General features: G+C 36.5%; 1 pseudogene across 1 annotated transcript; it reads left to right on the top strand.

Annotated features, from left to right (window-relative positions):
• Positions 1 to 12,982: 12,982 nt before the first annotated feature.
• LOC311079883 (C-type mannose receptor 2-like) lies at positions 12,983 to 15,262 on the top strand (annotated as a pseudogene). The gene is made up of 4 exons: positions 12,983 to 13,019; positions 13,112 to 13,474; positions 14,374 to 14,724; positions 14,889 to 15,262. The product of its transcript is annotated as a C-type mannose receptor 2-like (transcript).
• The last annotated feature ends 256 nt before the right edge of the window (positions 15,263 to 15,518 follow it).

Here is a 15,518-nt window from a genome sequence, read left to right as displayed (position 1 = left end):
GAGTTGTTGTTCGAGACATGTTGGCACCCAGCAACCCAAATCTGCGACCTGGAAGGTCACGACGTGCCTAACTTCAGGGTCCGAGTGTCAGCGGCATAATCTATGGAGATATGCTTCAGTCTATCTGTATATGTGTGGAAAATTACTATGTTTATCTATTTCTTAGCCAATGAGAATCATTCAACCTGTAAGCAATGACGTAGCTTAGGCCTTGGAAATGGTGTAACTGCTGTGATCTTTGTAACTGTAAGCGGGGCGGCCTACGAACTCCTGTGTGAGTCTTGAAGCTGACTTCTGCTGATGAAACTGCAAACTATCTTCAGTAAAACTTTTCTTCAATTTTTTATAATTCTGACTCCGGGTCTTCTTTCAAACATCTGGTCCCTGGGTCCTAAACTTTTAACCCCTAACACAGTGATGCTTCAACCCTTCAAAGACTTCATTCAAAGATTGACGGCATATAAATTGGGACACAGCCATGCAACCTCAATATTTATGAATTATAAATAATTTAATGCGTGTTGGATTTTGTAATTTAATGACCATTTTGTGATGCTGAAGAATCAGTCAAGAGATTGCTGATTGCTGGTTGTACAAGTTTATTTGAGCTGCTGTTTTTGACACAAAAACGTTGTTTTATGTTTAGCACAAAATGATTATTTCATACCCGACCTTCACTCCTTCCTTGCCATTGACGGAATTTTCCGGGTTTCCATGTTTTCACTGTTATACTGTAGGGGGAGCTATTACACATCTTAGAGTAAGAATTTCCAGATCAAAACACATGCGAAGAAGATGCAGAAACAAGCAATATCATGGCTGCGTTCGAAACCGCATACTTCCCTACTATTTATGGGAAAAAGAGTAGGCGAGCGAAAAAGTATGTACGAATCCAAAAGAGTAGGCGAGAATTACTTAAGTGCGTTCGAATATGCCTACTTTCCTACTATATAGTAGTTGAAAACAGTATGTGAAGGAAGCAGTACGGTCGAAACATCAGTATTCATAAAAGAGTAGGCGAAGTTCCCGGATGGTTTACTGCTTCAGGACAGATTTTCGAGTGCTCGACTGATGGATACTCTTCTATCCCAGCAGGAGGCCACGCGAGAGGATACGTCATTATCAAACATCGCAGAGATCGGCGACGCGGGTGCTTTCAAATGTGAGTTAACACGGTTCCTTGTGTTAAAAACGCATGTGTTGAACTACTGTAAACTGTTGAATTGTTGAAGGTGTAAAGACGTTACACAGTATAGTATAGTTGTGATTTTGCTGTAAAACACGTTTTATTATGTATAGCTAACAGGGGAGCTCCAGTAAGGACACGTAAGTTACTTCTATTTATTGAAAAGAAGTTTATTATTTATTTATTTATATATTTATTGAAATTTAAAGTTATTTAAAATAAACCATATACATCTTAAATACGCTTATTTTAAATGTCTATTTACACCTGACAGGAAAATCTTCAGTAAGTATTGCAGAAGAGCACATCACAACATGAAATAGACATCTGAGTGATGAATGTGTGCTATTATGTAGAACAAATCTATAAAGTAACTAAACATAAGTTATCTATTTTATTTGTCCATTACTGTTGATAACTTGAGGAACATTTATGTTGGATAAAAAGTTAAAACAGCCTCAACATGTAAATGTAGTGTTGAGCTCATAAATCACAGAGGTTATGTGAATCTTGCTTGGATGTTTCAGGGTCAGATGAACAGATGTGTGTTTATCTTGTGGAGAGTGGCTCATGACGCTGAATGCTGCCATCAAAGGCTTTGAGTGAGTATACTACAGAAATGGACAACAACTATTTAAATATGTACTGTATATATATTATATATAATCCTGTAATTACAGCTTTCCAGGATTCACCCAGTATTAGTCTATGCCAACTCTAATCAATAGCCTACATTGTCATGGGATTGCAGAGAGATGAACCCAATCGCAGACGGTATGCAATACACACAGATTTATTAAGACAAAACAGGGAAAACAAAACCCACGATGGGGCAAAAACAAAGACAAACTACACTAGACTAAGATTAAACTGATAACTAGACAATAAACTAACAGCAGCTACAAGATCAGGACTTTACAAGACAGAGTTCTTTACAGGATACTCACAGGAAGGTTTACACACACTGAGAATCACAATGAACCGGCACAAGACAGCAAACACAAGGGGATTAAATAGGGAGAAACTAATGAGGGAAACAGGTGACGGCGATGATACAATAATGATAACAAGATGAGATAACAAGGGGGCGGGGTTACATGACGAGACAATGCAAGCACACAGCCAAACAAATGGCCATGTGCTTACACACAAAACATGGTTCTGTCATGATCCTGCCTCAAGACAAGAAAGATCTAGGACACGAAGGCAGAATCATGACATACATTTAATAGTTGACATCATTTAATTAGTAATTAGTATCCAGCTCTTTACATTTAATTAGTTGAGTTAGCATAATTACTAATAAAATAATTAAGATGCCAACCATATATTTCTATATAGCATTGCTTATTCCACCACACAAAGGACTGTTTATAAGGTGACAATGCGTTATACATATGAAGATTGTAGGCTGTATCTTGAAGATTTTTGTATTGTATTGTATCTTCTCTTATAAATACGAAGATTGACATTTTGTTAATTAAACAAAATAAGAACACAATGTTGTAAAAAATAACTGCTATAAAATATATATATATAAAAAAAAGGCCTCACTGATTAATTTTGCCTGGGGCCCCCATTTAGTGTAGGTTTGCCTCTGATTGGGGGCTGCTATTTGCTTATGCTTTCTGAACGTAGAAGTGTGATAAAGGTGTAATAGGCTATATACATTTTATGTGGATAAAGGCATATTGTGTACATGTACTTACAAGGCCAAGAAAATGTAGTTTTAACGACATAACATCTCGTTATTACGAGAAAAGTTGACGTTAAAACGACATAACATCTCGTTATTACGAGATAATTGAGTGGAAAAATAGTATGTGGCAGCAATGCGTCACAGTATCAGAGGAAGGGATAGGAAAAGTGTCAAGTATGGTTTGAACTCTTACTCTGTTGTAAACCGACTCTCGTGAAGTTTCTTCCCAGTTGTTCAACATAAATCGGGACAGGAATTTGCTTATGACCAGTAGCGGCAGTGTAATTAGCGTCGATAAAGCGCCGGCTACAAACAAATGTGCTAGCTCTAGGGATCTTAAACATTGGGCCTTCTATGGGTTGAATAGCATGCTAGCATCCACTTCTTTGTCAGACAGTCATCGCTTGGAAAAGCATGAAAACTCAAATATGGTTGTCACTGCTCATTATTTGTGCAATAAGCGACGCTACAGTGACACCTCGTTGTTGCTTCAGCCATTGTTGTTTCGACCGGAAGTCGCTTTACACAACAAACGCTGAACCGGATGTGTGTTCTGACCTCCGTGAAAAAGGCCTATAGGGCGTCTATGTATTTATTATGTCTATGGGCCGCTGTGTCAGAGCTAAAGAGAACGGCTGTGGGAGAGTCCTTTCTGTGGTCGCTCCACACTAAAAGATACAAATATATAATTTCATATAAAATGTTTGACACTTTATAAAATAATTGCTCACAGTAGACACTGATTGATTTGTGGAGAGTGTTTTTTGTTTATATTTATGAGTATTTTGATCGTTTTATGTCCGTTTGGATGCACTCTACGATCTTTCTATCTGCGCCATTTTCCATGTTCTTTCTAATGAGGTGAAATGTATTTTGAATAGGTGGAGCTTAAACAACATTACGACTTACTATCGTCTCTCTTTCACTGCTCTGTGTGCAGGTAAATGTTTTATCATATAGTGTTTTAGAATTTATTCTGTTCATGTAGTTGTGTTTTCTGTATTGTTAAGAAATATTTGGTACGAACTGTGTTTTATAAAGCACTTAATTCATGGTTTTACTTAAAGTAGGGGAGACCGGGGACAGTTGCAACATGTAATTTTTCTCCAATCAGAAACAAGCTAGAGTGATGACACTCATACTGTACATGCACAGTTAGACCCTCCCCCCACCAAGAAAACGGTAGACATATTCAACATCTGCTGCTGCATTTATTGAACAAAACTTGTTTTGGAGGTATGAAAGTAAATTTTTTCATGAGATATATTTTTTGTCATACTGTCCTGACATTTTGTATGAATTAATCAAAACTTACTTAGTTTGAATTATTGTTTTGTTGACTTCTAAGTGACATGGTTAGCATGTGTAAAAGTCAGTGTGTCTAGCAGGCCTATGATGTTCTGTCATGGCTGATGGGGTTTGGGACAGTTGCAACAAGTTATAAATTGCATGTTTAATAAAGGTTTGTTGCATTACAAATTGTTCAATTCTTCCTGTCTGACACAGAAATATGGAGAGATTGAATAGCATCTGTAACACCTGCACACTGAATCTACAATAATACAATAATATTATTGAAATAAATAATACTATAATATTATAGTAGGCCTAAAACAGTTTATATTTTCAGAATTATATGCTCATTGAGACAAAAAGCTAAAATTAATTAGAGAAATTTAAGGTATTTTTTAACGTGTTGCAACCGTCCCTGGGTCGAGGTCAGTTGCAACATCTGACTTCTTCCATTCAAATAAATACTGTGAACGATATGTCATATATAATCATCTTTAAATGGTATGGGTAATTAGCAGACAGATGCAAGTTTAATATATACAAATTTGGTTGGTCTAGCTCAAATAGTCTCTGAGTAACTGAGAGAAATGCAAAAAGTGTTGCAACTGTCCCCGGTCTCCCCTACCAGATGTTATTTCCATTAATTTCATACATTCAAGAGTAACATAAAGTGGATGATGTAAGCTGTGTAATCAGTTTTATACCATCACAAAGTTTAAGAAGGAAATGAGAACATTGAATTGTTTACAAAGTCTGTAATTTTCCTGGAAAGATTATTACATTTCAGATTTGTTTTATTTTTGTTTACTGTTTTGTTAAGTACAATATAATGTGAATGAGTGTTTACTGTTACATTGAGAGCAGCAGAGCTAAAGAGAACTGCGGTGGGTCGAGCTTTAACAACACTACGACTTACTATCGTCTCTCTTTCACTGCTCTGTGTGCAGGACAATAAATGCTGATATCATCCACGAGTGTGTGTGCTGAGGAAGGGTGGGACAAACCGGGTCAGATAAAAAAAGCAAAGGTCACACTGGCATGTGGAAAGTTTTCAACCATGTGTTACAACTAACCCCACGTTAGTTTGTGCCCCGCTCACCCCTACTTTGTAACGTAGTAACTCGAGTCCCAGACAGCATGGTAACATTGATTCAATATTGAGTTTTGATCCAAACCATCATTTTGGTTGACATCAAAATTTCAATGTTTAAAGTGTGTTGGATCAGCATTGAAATGTTGATGAAAGTGAACAGCACACATGGGTGAAGACAGTGACATTGAACTAACAGTGAGTCTTAGTTTATGAGCACAAGATCTTGCAGGCATGTATCTGTGCAAAACACTACTGGGTGTTTCCCAATCAGTGGGGCGTTTCAGTTCATGATGGGCACTTTCAATGGTGTTACCTCATTTGCTCTAACACACTGGGGGGTTGGTTTAAGGGTGGGCCCTCATGATTTTAGCAAGTCTATTGAAAAACCAATTGTAGTTTGCACTAAAAGTTGCCACTAATTGGTATACGCCCATTTTGGTTTTGCATGTGGGCTTCTCAGTAGTTAATTGATGCTTCCTTATTAGAGAGAAAACACAAGGTGCATCCTATACGGAAGTCTTGTGTGTTTGACATGCATGAACTCTCCGAGTTTCAAACAATGGTGCATATAATGTATTTCTGTTTTTAGCATGCTTTTTACTTGCATTTTATTTATTGTTGCTAAATCTACTAACATACATTAATTTTCCAAGTAAGTAAAGTGTTGAAATAAATCGCACAGATAGCATGGGAACATTGATACAATGTTGAGTTTTGATCCAAACCATAATTTTGGTTGAGATTGACATTTCAGTGTTTAAAGTGTGTTGGATCAGCATTGAAATTTTGATGAAAGCCAACAGCACACATGGGTGGAGACAGTGACATTGAACTAACAGTGATTTGTAGTTGATGAGCACAAGATCATACAGGCAGTTATCTCTGCAGAACACTAGTGGGTGTTTCTTTATCAGTGGGGTGTTTTCAAACCACAATGGGCATTTTCAACCGCTTTACCTGATTTGCTCTAATCCATTGGGGGCTTGGTTTAGGGGTGGGGTGGTTTAGCAAGTCTGTTGAAAAATGGTTGAAAAACATTTATTGTAGTTTGAAATTGGCCACTGATTGGTAAACGCCCATTTTGGTTTTGCATGTGCACTTCTCATGTGCACTTCTCAGTAGTGTAATGCTTACTCGTTAGAGAGAAAACATAGGTGCATCCTATACAGAAGTCTTGTTTGTTGAAGCACCTGACATACTTACATCACTTCTCTAGCACAGTTTCAAACAATGGTGCATCTACATACTTAAAAAATGCACATTACTTTAGTAAAGTTTATTACGAATTTCCTGAATAAAGTTCTAACATCATTTAACACATTTCTTGAAGTGCAGGAGACATGAACATAAGCAAGAAAGTTACACTGCAAACATAGCCCATGTCTTGCATCCATCAGTGCTTGCATGCAGAGCACATTGCTCCTTTAGTAGGAATGAAGGCCGATAAAGATGGACAATAAAAAAAAGAAGCACCCTCCTGATAATGCTGAAATTGATTATGCACCGAGTTGTTGTCGACAGCATAATCACCTGACCTGGGACTTGATAATATCCTGTGCCTTATCACTGCTTAATCAGGTAATCATTCATAGACCTGAATCTGTATTAAATTTGAGAAATTTCCACTGAAACACAATAACAAAAAATATCTTGTGTTTATTAAGAAAGTGACTGACATGGCTATTTTATTTTGTGATATTTGAAGAGATTAATGGTGCCTTCACGTGCTATGGTAATTATGGTAAATACCAAAAGCCGACATGGAAAATGCACATGAACACCCCCTCATGTGGTATTTTCCACTGGGCAGCTCGTAGAATATTTTGATGCACGAGTTGCCGAGCTGAGATAACCTTTGACCTTTTCAAAATGGCGGAGAGCAACGCAAGAGTCGCGAATACTGTTAGCGGATAGTTTTTGTAGCCTATACAATGTTGTGTCATTAACGATTGTAATATAATGCGTTAACACTCAATTTTCAACTTCGCCGCAATTTCCTTGGTTCAAATTTAATCATTTTATGTCATGTTTTATGTTTTTTAATTATTAATTATGTTTTAATCATCAGAAAGCACCACATTTACTTTTTTTTTTTGCAAAGATAAAAAAAGATACTCTACTGACACAGACCTTGCGGGTACTACATTACGACAACAAAAGCACTTGAACACAACACACTGGTAAATACCAGTTCACAAGTGGAAAATATCATCTTTTCCATAGCACGTGAAGGCAGCATTAGTTCTACATAAGGTGAATCTGCAGCTTCAAAGGGATAGTTCATCCCGAAATGAAAATTCTGTCATTATTTACTCATCCTCAAGTTGTTCCAAACCTGTATGAGTTTCTTTCTTCTGTTGAACACAAAAGAAGATAGAGTGAAGAATGTTGGCATCAAGACAGTTGATGGTAGCCATTGACTTCCATGGTATTTATTTTCTACTATGGAAATCAATGGTCATCGTCAACTTTCTGGTTACCAACATTCTTTAAAATATCTTCTTTTGTGTTCAACAGAAGAAAGAAACTCATACAGGTTTGGAACAACTTGAGGGTGAGTAAATGATGACAGAATTTTCATTTCGGGCTGAACCATCCCTTTAAAGAAATTTTCATTGTAAAAACCAAAGTTCTTTGGTATAATATCCGGTATAATATCCGGGTTTTTAAAAACCGGGATATGAGCATATCCGGGTTTTTGCCGGTGTTTACATGGCCGTGCGCGACCGGGTTATTGCTAATATCCCGGTTTTGAACGGGTTATTGGCTGCATGTAAACGTAGTCACTGTTAATGGCTATAGCTCATAAGTGTTTGTTCCTCTTCATGAAGAGTTTAGCTCCAACGCCTGCCTGGAAGTTTTCATTGATCCCAATGACCTTGATTAGCTTGATTAGCTGCTTCAGGTGTGTTTAATTAGGGCTGGAGATAAAATCGGACACCCCTGCCGTAGTGATTTTTTTTATATTGAAGCATTAATAATTTAAAAAAATAAATAAATGAAATAATCAGAATTTAACGATACTTTAATCATAGTTAGAATATTTTGTGTTCAGCAACTTTTTTTAAAAAGCGAATCGTATTGTGTTTAGTATATTAACATTCTTGAATGTGGCAACTGAATTGACTTGTTCTCGAGTAACATCATGCTTTCTTTTTCAGATTTCAGAGAACCCAGAGGAAAAGAGGCAGTAGTCTGATGTATGACAGATTTTTAAAGACCTGAACCATTGGACCACCTGTAGTTATGACATCAGACTTCTGAAGCCAATTTTATTTTAAAGGTTGAAATGCTTTTGTCCTATTTCTCCCCCTTTCTTTTTTAAAGAATGATCTTTTAATATATTTTTGTCATTGTTTGATTGAATAAAATAAATTAACTCAACTGCTGGAAATGTGTCATTTATATTTTAAAAGGTTTTTGCCAAATTTTTGGTCAGGAATTTGTTGACGCATCATTGAAGTGTAGTTGAAATATTAATGTTGTTTCAACATTAACTTTGTACATCAGATGGCAACATTGGTTGACATTCCTTTTCAGTTGTATTTTCAGTTTTTCAACAAAATGTATTTAAAATCAACATCACATAGTAACCATACATGCCAACCCTCCCGATTTTTCCGGGAGACTCCCGAATTTCAAAGCCCCTCCCGAAAATCTCCCGGACCGACCTTTCTCCCGAATTTCTCCCGATTTCCACCCACCAGACAACAATATTGCTACACCAGCCGTTTCAGACCAAACGCTTGCGCTGCCATGGCGTCTGTCGTTGCTATGCAACCAAACTGCGATCTCCATGATGACGACGAAGAAGTATCAGCAAAGGATTAATTGATTTCTAGCCCTCGCATTAGCTTTACTATTAGATATATTTCTGGAGATGAGAAGGAAAAACCCGCCTGGAAAAACTAGCGCACCACGTTGCTTCCATTATGAGCGTGCTCACCGCGGCCGCCCGCCTACAGTTAAAATAATAAAGACCTTGCTTGAGCGTGAAAAAGACGCGATATGTGAACGGCCCCTGGAAGCAGACGTCTGAAATGAAAGGCAAGAACAGCTATTTATTTAGCTTTTAGACTTACATGAAAATTTAAAAATGAAATGTCATAATTATAATGTTTTGAGAGTTATGTAATTTTTTGCATTAGGCTATGAATTAATAAATGTTTATTGATAAGATCTAGCTATTTCTTGTCTTTTCTTTTCATTTACAGTAGCAAACAAATTAGGGTCTAACCTCCTGAGGAGAGGCCTTAAGGAATTGAATTTGTCAAATAAATGAATTACATTTTCCATTGCGTTTGTGTGTGTATGACACACAACCCCCCCCCCCCCCCCCCCCCCCCCCCCCCCCCCCCGGTACTTTTAAATATCTCCCGAATTCTGAGGTCTCAAGGTTGGCAAGTATGATAGTAACATTGATCAAAACATATTACCAAAGATTATTTCTGTTTATTTCAGTGTTGATTCAACAGCAGTGACGTAGATTCAACATCATAGTGTAACGTTGATTCAACAATATTACCATCGATTTATTTTAGTTAATTTCAGAGTTGATTCAACAGCAGTGATGTAGATTCAACATCATAGTGTAACGTTGATTCAACAATATTACCATTGATTTATTTAAGTTAATTTCAGTGTTGATTCAATAGTAGTAATGTAGATTCAACATCTTAGTGTAACGTTGATTCAATATTACCATTGATTATTTGTGTTAATTTCAGTATTGATTCAGCATCGGTGATGTAGAATCAATCATAGTGTAATGTTGATTCAACATTAACTGAGGGTGCAAAAGTGATGTTGATAAAAAATCACTTTGTAATGTTGAATCAATACTATTACCGTTGATTTTTGGTTGAAATCTCAACATTGCTTCAGCATTAACTGAGGGTGCAAAAGTGACATTGAAACAACATCACTTTGTAATGTTGAAGCAATATTAACACCATTGAATTGTGATTGAAATCTGAACATTATTTCAATATTAACCGAGGGTGCAAAAGTGACATTGAAACAACATCACTTTGTAATGTTGAAGCAATATTAACACCATTGATTTGTGATTGAAATCTGAACATTATTTCAATATTAACCGAGGGTGCAAAAGTGATGTTGAAACAACATCACTTTTTAATGTTGAAGCAATATTAACACTATTGATTTGTGGTTGAAATCTGAACATTATTTCAATATTAACTGAGGGTGCAAGAGTGATGGTAAAACAACATCACTTTCTAAGGTTATTTCAATGTAATCAGCGTTGACGCATCAACACTGACTCAACATTGTTTCAATGGTTACATGCTGTCTGGGGTAGTTTTTCAGCAAACAACTTATTTACTCTTACTTGAGTTATGTTATTTTTCAGTACTTCTACTTGTACTCAGGTAAATTATTTCATACGTAGCAATAGTTTTTTAATCTATAAGTTTGCATTCTTGTGTTAACATTTCTCACAAGTTTCCCTTTTCTGTTGATTTAGGAGGATGATTCTGGAGAAAAATGTGCATGCTGAGTATAGTGCCTCCCTTGAAAACCAAAAAACCAAATGTTAACTGGCGTTATTTATTTCCTCTTCTGCAACTAGGCCGTGGTTCGTCCCTCTGGATGAGGTGATGTTAGAGAGTCATTCCATCTCTGCTTTCAAATATGAAATGAAATATGAGAAATAATCTAAGTAAATGTATTGTTGTCAACTAGATTAAATTAACATTAGGTAGTTATTTCACCAGGCCATGGTCTTGTCTGAGGTCATTTGCTGTCTTTGATATCCCATAATTCTGTGCTTTCCATTCTGTGACAGTTGAGCTAGAATAATAAAGATGGCGTCTGAAAGTTGTGGTCGGTGGTCAGTTTGTGTAAATGTATATTTTTGATAAATGTTTTCCACTCATGAGTTTTTCTAGCGAGACATTACTATTATAGTCATTAAATATTCACTTAGTTTTCACTGAAGCTCGCTCTCTTTTGCTGTAGATTTTGCTGTAATCGCTGCATCAGAAGTGTGTCTGAAATCAGTTTTGTGAGGTACCTTCGTGTCTGCCTGCAAGTCATTGCCTGATTGCGCAGCGAGGCAACAAGTCACTGCCTAAGTTTCGGACGCAGCCAACACTCACTTCGAGCTTCTTGGACTTTGAAGGATTCAGCTCTGAATTGGGACAAAGTTATAGTGTAACTTTCCTGTTGTTTCAGTGAAACTAAATTAATACGACTGAATGAAATATGACTAGAACAATAACACACTGTTTCTCATGTTTCCCGTCAGAGATGTAAATATTGTCCAGCCTGAACGTCTAAATGTGGACATAAACAAATGAGTGATGAGAATGTGTTAACATGCAAATGTTTTCATGCTTTATAAACACGAAAAAAAGAAGAAAAGAAAACCGTAAAAGCAGGAGTATGAAATTAAACAAAATAAGAATTTTCACAAAGAGACAGATATGACTTTTTTTTAAAATATGTTTTAATGTCTGCATTCCAGCCAATCACAATCAAGTATTTAGACGGAGGAAATAAAGACACGTTTATTCTGAAACAGCAGCAGCAGAAGATGATGATATTATTTCAGTGAGATAATGAGAGTCCAACAACCTTTACTAACATTAGAAATGGACTTTCCAGTCATGAACAATTATATTTCACTTATAAATTATTAAATAAAAAATTAATAGTAGTTGTTACGATTAATGTGGTTTGGAATTGGTAAAATGTGCCTGGAAAAAAAATATGATCAGAAAATCAACATGCCTAATAATTCTGCACACACTGTATGACATTGATTAGTTTTATGTACATTTGCTCACCTGTCTAATAAAGTACATGCAAGAGCGGCGTCTCTGTCAAGTCGAAGTTAGTCGCGGACGTGAAGCTCTCGGCATCTCGGAAACGGCACGCGTTGGAAATCTTTGGGAACTTTTGGGATATTGTAAGTACACAACTGCAGAAAATATATCACACTGTGCAAGTGATTTTTAGATATTTTATTACAAAAATCTTACATATTGTAGCTTTAATATTGTCCTTTTCTATCCCTCAATGCCTCAACCCCCCCCCCCCCCCCCCCACCTTCACTAATGAACTCAACCCTCATCAATCACATCATTAGTGGGTTGTTCACTTCACACACAAACAGATAAAAAGTGACCAAAAACAGAGAAACACAAACATGTCAAATTGAACAGGGATGTAACATGAGTTATACAGTCCAGCAATAACATTAGAGAAACTGTTTAGTTATTAATGTTCAAATGTAAATTATGAATGTTCGTATGTGTATAATTTTCTGATAAGGTCCATATAAACATAGACGGATACAGACTGACAGGCATCAAGATGCAAATAAGGGGAAAGAGTTGCAGAAACACACAAATAAAGAGGAAGTAAAATATGAAATACGGGTTTTCAGAGAAATAAACAAATGACGTGATGAGCTGAATGAGGGATGAGAGCAGATATAATAATCACGTAGTTTAAATCTGCAGACAGAAACATCAGACTCAGGACAGAAACACACGACCTCTAAAGTAAGAACATGTTCATTCTTCAAACACAATTACACTTTCAGATGTTAATATTGTCTCAATAATTATGTTCAGTGAATTCATGCGGCTGTTTAGATACTAACTTAATTTGTCATTTTTTACTCCAAAATGAATCAGGGAATGTTTGATGTCTGAGTTTTTCAATGTGTTTTTCCTCAGAAATGGACCAAACTCTATATTTGATTCTTCTTCTCATTGGTGAGTGTGTTTGTTGTATTATTTATGGTTTATAGTTTTATCAGGTTTGACCCTGTTATGAAAAGCATTAAATCAAACGCTCTCTTTCACAGCTCTCTGCTCCGTATCTGAATGTGTTCAGCGTCAGTATCACTTTATAAACGTGTTGAAGAACTGGACTGAAGCTCAGAGATTCTGCAGAGAGAATTACACAGATCTGGCCACCGTTGACAACATGAACGACATGAACGAGCTGAAGAAGAGTGTGAATGATGGAGGTGTTCAGAATATCTGGATTGGGCTGCAGAGGACGAGTGTTGATAAATGGCAGTGGTCTTCAGGTGAACCTGCGCTCTATCTGAACTGGGGATCTGGACAACCTGATGGCAGAGATGAGTGTGCTTTAATGAGAAATGGACAATGGGAAGATTGGCCATGTAGTATCAACCTGACTTTCATCTGCAGTTCATCTAACAGTAAGTGCAGCTCCATACAATCACAATAAACATTCATTTATAAAAAAAGATGCACAATATACTGTACAAAATTAATGTAATACTAAATGCTGCTATTTTTAATGTGCTCATAAATATAGAGGAGACTGTGGATATTTGTCACACTTCTGGATAGAAAATATACCAATATTGAACATGTTGATCTTCTGTTGTTGATAACTCTGGGAATCTGCCATTAGAGAGCAGATTTATTATTTTTCAGCAACAATATATACTGTAAATTATAAATAAATTGTAATGAATTAATGAATGCAAATAATGTCAACATATAATAGAAATACAATAACTTTACACAAAGCATGTGATAAACAATCTGAACACCTTGAGCTGCTGATTCAGGATCTCAACACTAACCCGTAAAAACCTCATTCTTAGAACTTTAAGGGAACTCACACGGACTCCATTGCAATTTAAAAAAAAAATAATAAAGATAAACAGTAACATTATTATCAATATTGGAACAATAATCATTTGAATAGCCTAAAATATATACAATTTTTTTTTTTTTTTTTTTTTTAAGTTAACAAACATTAATATGCAGTTTAACATCTTCATCTGTTTGATGTTTCTCTCATTCAGCTCTGTGTGTCTGAATCCAGTATTCTAGAGAAACGTAAAAAAACATAATGGAAAAATGTAAATTTGCAATAAAATTATCAGGAAAATTCACAAATGTTACTTCATATTATAACAGCAAAATCATCATACATATTTTGTGAATATTTAATATATCATCCAGTCTTTGAATGACACGTGTTTCTGATGCTTCACTGCTCTTATTCACATTAAAAACCATAAACCAGCATAAGAATAATAAAGAAACTGATTCATAAATCTGTTTCCATGTGTTTTTCTTAAAGTGAACACAGGACTCGTCTTTGTCAATTAGACGAAGAACTGGAGAGGCGCTCAGAGTTACTGCAGACAGAATCACACTGATCTGGTCAGTGTGAGGAACCAGAATGAGAATCAACAGATTCAGAAGTTCATCAATGATAGTCACAGATCTGATGATGTCTGGATCGGTCTGTTCAGAGTCAGAGACCCATGGCAGTGGTCAGATCAGAGTGACTCCTCATTCAGAGACTGGAATACTAATGAACCTGATATTAAAGGAAAACTTAAAAACTGTACAGTGATCGGACCGAACGCTCTGGGTCAATTGCATGCCGACTCTTGCAACCTCCAATTTCCTTTTGTGTGTCATGAAGGTGAGCAGATCCTCACAAACACACACAATCCATCCATCACCTCCAGATATCTTAAAGTTCACGCTACATGTCTGACATGACAGATTCCTCCACAGTGTTTGTTCTGCATGTTGTTTTTGATCAGTCTCTCTCTAGTTTTTGCTTGTGGTTTGTTTTGTGTCCAGATAAACTGATTCTGATCAAAGAGAATCTGACGTGGCCTGAAGCTCTGAGATACTGCAGACAGAATTATACGGATCTGGTCTCGGTTCTTTCAGTCGAGATTCAGCGTCGTGTGATGAATGTGGTTAAACGTGCGTCTACTGAGGCGGTGTGGTTGGGTTTACACAACTACTGCCAAATGAACATGTGGCTCTGGTTGAGCGGAGAGATCGTGTGCTATCAGAACTGGGCTCCAGGGAACGGAACGACACCGGAAAACTGCAGCCTTACGAAGAGAAAAGGAGCAGTTCAGTCTGGAGGAGATCAGCGCTGGATCAGCCTTCCTGAGACTCACAAACTCAACTTCATCTGCAGCAGATCTGAGGAGTGAGAAGACGGCAATGTTTGTGTGTTTACTTACATTCACTGTTTTCATTGCTCATTATTTTTTCTTATTCACTTTCATTTGTTTGATTTGATCTTTAGTAATTTCTGAGTGAATCTACTAATTGTGTTTTAAAAATGTGTTTGATTTCTCTGTTAAATGTCATGACATAATGTGATCTTATCAAAGTTGTCTAACACCAATGATTACTATTCTTTAGATGTCTAAAATATTAACACAATATATGTGTGTTTTAAGAATCTCTTTG

This window comes from Abramis brama (genome assembly GCF_963993115.1).
Source record: "Abramis brama genome assembly, chromosome: 3".
Lineage (NCBI taxonomy): Eukaryota > Metazoa > Chordata > Actinopteri > Cypriniformes > Leuciscidae > Abramis > Abramis brama.
Note: the sequence above shows the minus strand (reverse complement) of the source record. Positions and strands in the feature narration are given on the sequence as shown.